The 6,000-nt window shown below is 51.1% G+C and overlaps 1 long non-coding RNA gene across 1 annotated transcript in view; it reads right to left on the bottom strand.

Moving 5' to 3' along the window:
* Positions 1–231: 231 nt before the first annotated feature.
* Positions 232–6,000, bottom strand: part of LOC128769079 (uncharacterized) — a 27,686-nt gene continuing 21,917 nt past the window's right edge. Inside the window, exons 10-11 of the long non-coding RNA XR_008416340.1 lie at positions 573–667; positions 232–498 (exon numbers count right to left, since the gene is read on the bottom strand). This is a non-coding gene — a long non-coding RNA (uncharacterized LOC128769079). The remainder of the gene's footprint in view (positions 499–572; positions 668–6,000) is intronic.

Here is a 6,000-nt window from a genome sequence, read left to right as displayed (position 1 = left end):
GAGCCTTATTGATCAGTTCGAGAAAGGATAAATATTTGGAAAAGTTGCTTGAAGTTCTTTGATATCCAGCGCCCTCCATGGTGTCATGTGACTTCAATGACTAGAGTTAGTTTTGGAAGGTTCTTGATATATATATATAGTGAATATATGACATTATGATTCAGTTGAACAAACATGTAAAGAGTCTATACAATTCAAAGACAATTGACTGGCTTTTATTTCCACCTTTTTTTCTTTACATTTCACACATGCTCCATTCCTCAATGTGTGCAAATTGTCAATATTTGTTTAATATCTATTTCTAGGTGTATTTGCTCAGACACATGAAAGATGAGAGGGAACATTGCCTGGAGCTCGGGACGATGATGACCGACTCGCCCGGGGCCTGTCACCTTTATTTGGTCCTGAACAACAGGAAAATAACATTTAATATGCCAGAAAACATGAACACGGTGACTCTCGAGTCATGGCTCAATCGCTGACAATGACCAGGATGTGCTGAAATAGAAGAAAGTAGAGTTTGAAATGCCTTGAATTTCAGCTGGTGCCAGCGTAATGAATGAACAGCTGACCTCCAGAGTCCGCTCCTGAAGGATTCATCACAGAGCTCTGACCGGCGCTGCACCTCAGACATGCTCGCAGCACCGTTCGGCCGGCGCCTCTATTCCTGAAAACACACGCGCCGCAGGTTAGATGTCCGGGCGGCAGATAGCAGCGCTAACCTTTCACTCCTCTGGAGGAGCGCGAGGCGCAGGTAATAGCAAGAGAAAGAAAGTTTCACAGGAGGACGACTCCCATTCAATTCATCCCCACTTTTTGCCGGGCTTCGATTGAGCGCTGCCTCGCCCGAGTGGAGCACATATCGACGTCAGCCCACCAGTATTAAAAACCGGCCGCTACGGCCCGATGCGACCTCTGTGGCCTCGGGCCCCCCGCCACGCCTCCTTTTCCTCATGTGCAGTTTGTCTCTGCTGCTTCTTGGCTTGGCACCTTCTCCGCCGCCATCACTCCCACTTAAACCCTGGACGCAGGGGGCTTGACCGAGGGGATTGATTTCCAGTAAGGCGGTGTCTGCAGCGCACTCTGGAGCTTTCCGGCCACGTCCATCCTCCTTTATTGCGCTCTAATCTCCGGGGGTGGCCATGTCTGCTCTTCAGGCTTTGCTGTGCGGAGGAGCGGCACCACGTGACGCCGTCAGTGAGCTGCACGGACGTCTGCCTTTTTCAATATTCCGGTCCAGGAATGAGTTCTATTGAACGTTCACAGCGGAGCAGATGCAGCCTCGAGGGAAGGGAAAAACAAACATTCACATGTTCACCAACATCAGACAGAACAGACTTAGAAAGCAGAAATACTCTTTTCATTCTGTGGATACAAAAATATTGGATGGAATTTGGTTTCCATATTCCACCATCATTTACACCAAGATGCAGGAGCGTGGTCAAAGCTGGAAGCGGAGGAAGTCGCGGCAATATCCACCAAGACAATGGCCGTGTCCCATGTCTCCCCCCAACTCTAGCACTTGGTTCTGAGTGCCCTCCACTATGAAGCGCCCTCCCACGACCAAGAGACTGACGTCCCTCAGAATCGGGACAACACTTGATGATGTCAGCGCGTCACTGGCTGCCGTGCTGTGTTTTGTTTCCTGCATATCCAGTGTTGGAGACAACGTTTTGGAAATGACAGCTCCAACGTTTTTTCAACCTCTGGCATCGGCACTGATCATCTCACTTGGTTTGGTGAACCAACGGAGGAGAAATGGGCGGAGCCGAAGCCAGCTGTCCGTGAGAAAGAGGAGAGAAGCTTCACTTAAACAAAGGACTTGCTTTAGTTTGAAGTCCTTCTGGAAGGATGAAGGGTCTGACGCTGCAGAGTTAGAGTCGGTCGACTCCATTCTAGTGATCATGTCCAGGCATGATGTAGATGAACTGGGGGTCCACAGCTCCAAGCATATAATGCCTGCAGGTCAACAAAGGGACGTGTTTCCGGGCCAGTTTTGACCCCACTGCTTCTCTCCGCCGCTTTGATGAAAGGTTCCTGTTTATGTTGGTTTCAGAATCAGTGTGAGGCAAACTTCCAGGCCCAAAGGTTCCTGCACTGCGGTGACGCATCTTTGTGAATCCAAGTTTTTGTGGCTTGTGTAGCTGGATGGACAGACGGACATGGATGGATGGATGACGGACAGACAGACACACATCCTTTATTTGTTCCGTAAATGATGGCCGTCACGGTTCCACATCTCTGATGCTGAAGCTGGGGAGCTGGTTTCTCCTGGATGCGTTGACAGGAGCGCCCTCTTGTGACATCATCAGGGCAGGTTTCGCGCAACACTGCGCTGACTTTGACTTCAGTTTCCTTCTTATTTCGTGCCCCACAGGATCATTTCATGCTCCATGTTTACGCATGGTTCCACAGCCTTGTCGGTGACCCCCTTGATCTGCAGGCATCTGACACGGCATGGACGCGCTGAAGACCCAAGTTCTCCAAGTGGGTCATCGAGCAAGAGGAGGACGTGTGGCGTCTCCGACTTTTAGAGACCAGCGTCCTCCTCGCTGCTCGCTGACTGGCACCGAAGCAGTCACGCTGAATTAACGCTAGCTTCACAGACTTCATAAAACCCAGGTGGACTCCAGCCCAGACCATCAGCAGGTGATTACACTGGGCAGCCATCCAGAAACAGACAGGATATCGGCCTCCACCACTGACCCCTTCTCTTCTATTCTTAGCCGCGGCACTCCCACCTGTTCCGCCAGAGTTTCCTCAAAGTTCAGAGGCTGTCCTCTCACACTCGCCTGAGCTTTGGTGAGTGTGAAGGCTGGGCCGAACCAGGACATTCTGCACCGGGCTCTTTGTACTGTCTCTTAGTGTGGGAATCACAAACGGACCACCGGCTCCTACATGTATCCATCATGAGGCCTGAGGCATGTCAGGGTGTCTGGCCACACACTTTCACCACAGAACCATGGCGGGAGGGAGTTATTTAGAGTCAAAATAAATCAATAAACCATGATATATTTTGCCATATTGCCGCCTCTTTCCTGACACACGTGAAACAAAGACATTTTCTGCCATGTGTTTCAGCAAACAGCCTGGCAACATAACAAGCCAGTGTCAGTAGCTGTAGCTTTTTCACCAATGAATAGGGATTTTCTATAGGAGTTTAAGCACAAGTGCACTTTGGCCCAGGTTCCCTTGGTGGTGAGGTGGGATTTCTTCAATGAACCAAGGCTGCGGTGGCTAGAGAAAGGTTGGAAAACACTGCGCTAGAGAACATCTCCACCTCTGGCGGGGACCTTCAGAACCTGGCCGGTGACTGACTCACCGGGTGGGTCTGACTGGGGTGGGAGGCTGCCGTCCTCCGTGTGTGACGGGCGCCGCTCCCCAGCTGCTCAGTGAAGATGAGACGCGGCGTGACAGCCAGTGGCAGAGGAGTGGCAGCTTATTTGTCTGACTGTCTCCCCGCCAAGATGGATGACCCGTCCACCTGCGGCGGGAGAAAATATTCACGGAGCAGCCTTGTCATGTGAGGCCCGTCATTCTCCGCACATTCAAATGGCACCGGCCGCAGAACGGAGTAGAATCCTTGGCAGGTGGAGAGAGAAGCGTCTGGGACGCTGAGACCCCGAGCCACCAGCCCACACGCCGCGTCCTCCCGGGAGCAGAGGTCAGGCAGATGAGGCTCCTCAACCCTCTCAGAGAGGCCTCCACTGATGCACCGTGCCCCCCCCTCATTCCACCGCACCTCTTCACTCCTTTTCAAACGCTCTTCTTTACGAGAAAGTGATTTTTGTGCGACTGATTTCAAGGTCTTGCAGCCACAGTCAGACACTGGGATGACGCTCGGCGTTGCCGTGGTAACTGTGGGGCGGGCTGCCGGCAGTGCAGAGAAGGTGCCAATTGAGTTTGTTGATGCAACAGTTGTTAATGAGGATGTGGATGGCTTCTGCTCTCTGGGGTCCAGAGGAGCCGCGCGAACACGCCGTGCATCACATCTCAACCTGTTCATCGAGTCTCCATCATGGTGGCGTCACGGGTCGGAGCGCTTTGTTAAGCGTCGGTCACATGACCAGGCGCAGAATTTCGCCTTCAGAGATTGATGCTTCCTTCAGGGTGAATGGCCGAGCGGCTCGCGCGGTGGGCGGTGAGAAGCTGCGTCCACGTTCATTAGTCCCAAGCGAAGGACCGTCCAACGCCAAGTCACTGTCCAGCCAAGTCTCCTCTCTCAGTCGGGCGAGACCAATCCTCCACTGGCTTCAAAAGACGTGTGTGAAGCAGAGACGTCTGCCAGCTCTCAGAGCTTCATCCGACTCCTGACGTCGCCAGAAGATCTGCAGAAACTTTTGAGACTCTGTTGAAATGACATTTGTGGCTGGAGTGAGTCACGTTCTGACAGCAGGAGTGGAATCTGATCACATGACCTGGACCCTCAGGTGCAGGCGCTGAGGAACACGCTGGTGCTTCAGTTCTTTTTGACTCATTATTGACTCATAAGTCCGTCATTCATGAATCATGAATTCACTTAAAGTCCAAGTAAAAACATGACTGAAACAGACTTCACTGCTTTTACAGTGAGAAGAAACTGACATCACATTGTATTTATTAGTTGCTTCTATTCACATTGGTAGCGGTCACATGTGACGTGTCATGTCAGTGCCGTGATGTCAGTGCATGTGAAGTGTCACGTCAGTGCCGTGTCAGCTTGGTCTCACACGGTGCAGCCGACACTCACATCAAAACAAAACTACTGATGGAATCACGCAGCAATGCCTTAAGAAGAGATTGAGCATTAAACATTAACACAATTAAAAGCCACATTTTATATTCCTGAACACGCTGAAATATTCAAGCGACATTTCCGTCTCAGCTCATCTGGAAAACTCATCTGTTTGAGACCCAAATTAATATTAAAACCTTATTCAGCATTATTCGCCATGCGGTGCGGCGATTTCAGGGACCAACCACCGTGGTCATTTAAAGCAGGGACTCTGAACCACAGGGTCGGGGCCCGGGCGGGAGCGGCGGCCATGTTTGGCTGGATCATGAAGCGCAATTATCCAGTTACACCTCAGCGACAGAAACGGCTCAGAGTTACAAATGAGGGTCGAGACAAACACGCAGCGCTGAAGGTTTGATCTCCTCATTAAGAGAGAACAAAGGCGGCATCATCAGCAAGAAGACCTGCTCGTCCTCATCGTCCCACTGACATCAAATCCATCCCGGTGTGGAGAGACGGGTTTCTGTGATCATTATGGAAGGTAGAGGCTGGAAAACAGACAGGTACAGGTGACTGAGGAGGAACGTTGGCATCCAACACGCACGTGGCGGAGGGCTCATCTTCTCCGAGCAGGTGTTCAGCACCAGCTCACTCCGGCGCTCTGAGCCGCTCACCGACGTTCCAGAGTGGAAGCTGAGGACGCTGATGCTCTGTCTGACGCTCCACTCTTGGTTTGCACAATGAGTCTGAAAGTTGCCGCTCGTGGTCCAGGGGAGGTGCCATGTTTTGTAGCTCAGATTTGGTCTTCATTTTTTTCCATTTCATTTGCCTTAGGTTTTTCTTTCAAGAGTCGGATCACAATTTGTGCAATGAGAGACTGGTAAACTGAAACATTCACGAGCCTGAAAAGTCTTGGTCTCTGTTTGCTCTGGTCTCACTTCAGGTCGTCTCCACTACCAACACACCTCAGCGCTGCGTCGCTAAGCTCCATCTTAAGACCCATTTAAGTTCAACAGTGATCCAGATCTGCCGTCATTTCCTCTGTATTTGTACACAAAGCTTACAGATACAGACCAAACAGAGCAGTTCCACTGTAAACCATGGGGGGCAGTGTTGCTGTTACTAGCCGATACATAGCTCTAATGAGACCCAAAGAAGACATAACAATGGGGAAAACTCTCCGTCCTCCAGTGGCGATACATTTAACAGCCTCACCGACCACCGCCTCCTACAACGCTGCCTCTGTTTCCTCTTCTACATGATCAGCACTGACTCCACAGTCGCCA

The sequence above is a fragment of the Synchiropus splendidus genome, chromosome 13 (assembly GCF_027744825.2).
Source record: "Synchiropus splendidus isolate RoL2022-P1 chromosome 13, RoL_Sspl_1.0, whole genome shotgun sequence".
NCBI lineage: Eukaryota > Metazoa > Chordata > Actinopteri > Syngnathiformes > Callionymidae > Synchiropus > Synchiropus splendidus.
The sequence above is the reverse complement of the archived record's forward strand: the minus strand, read 5'-3'. Positions and strand labels throughout refer to the sequence as shown.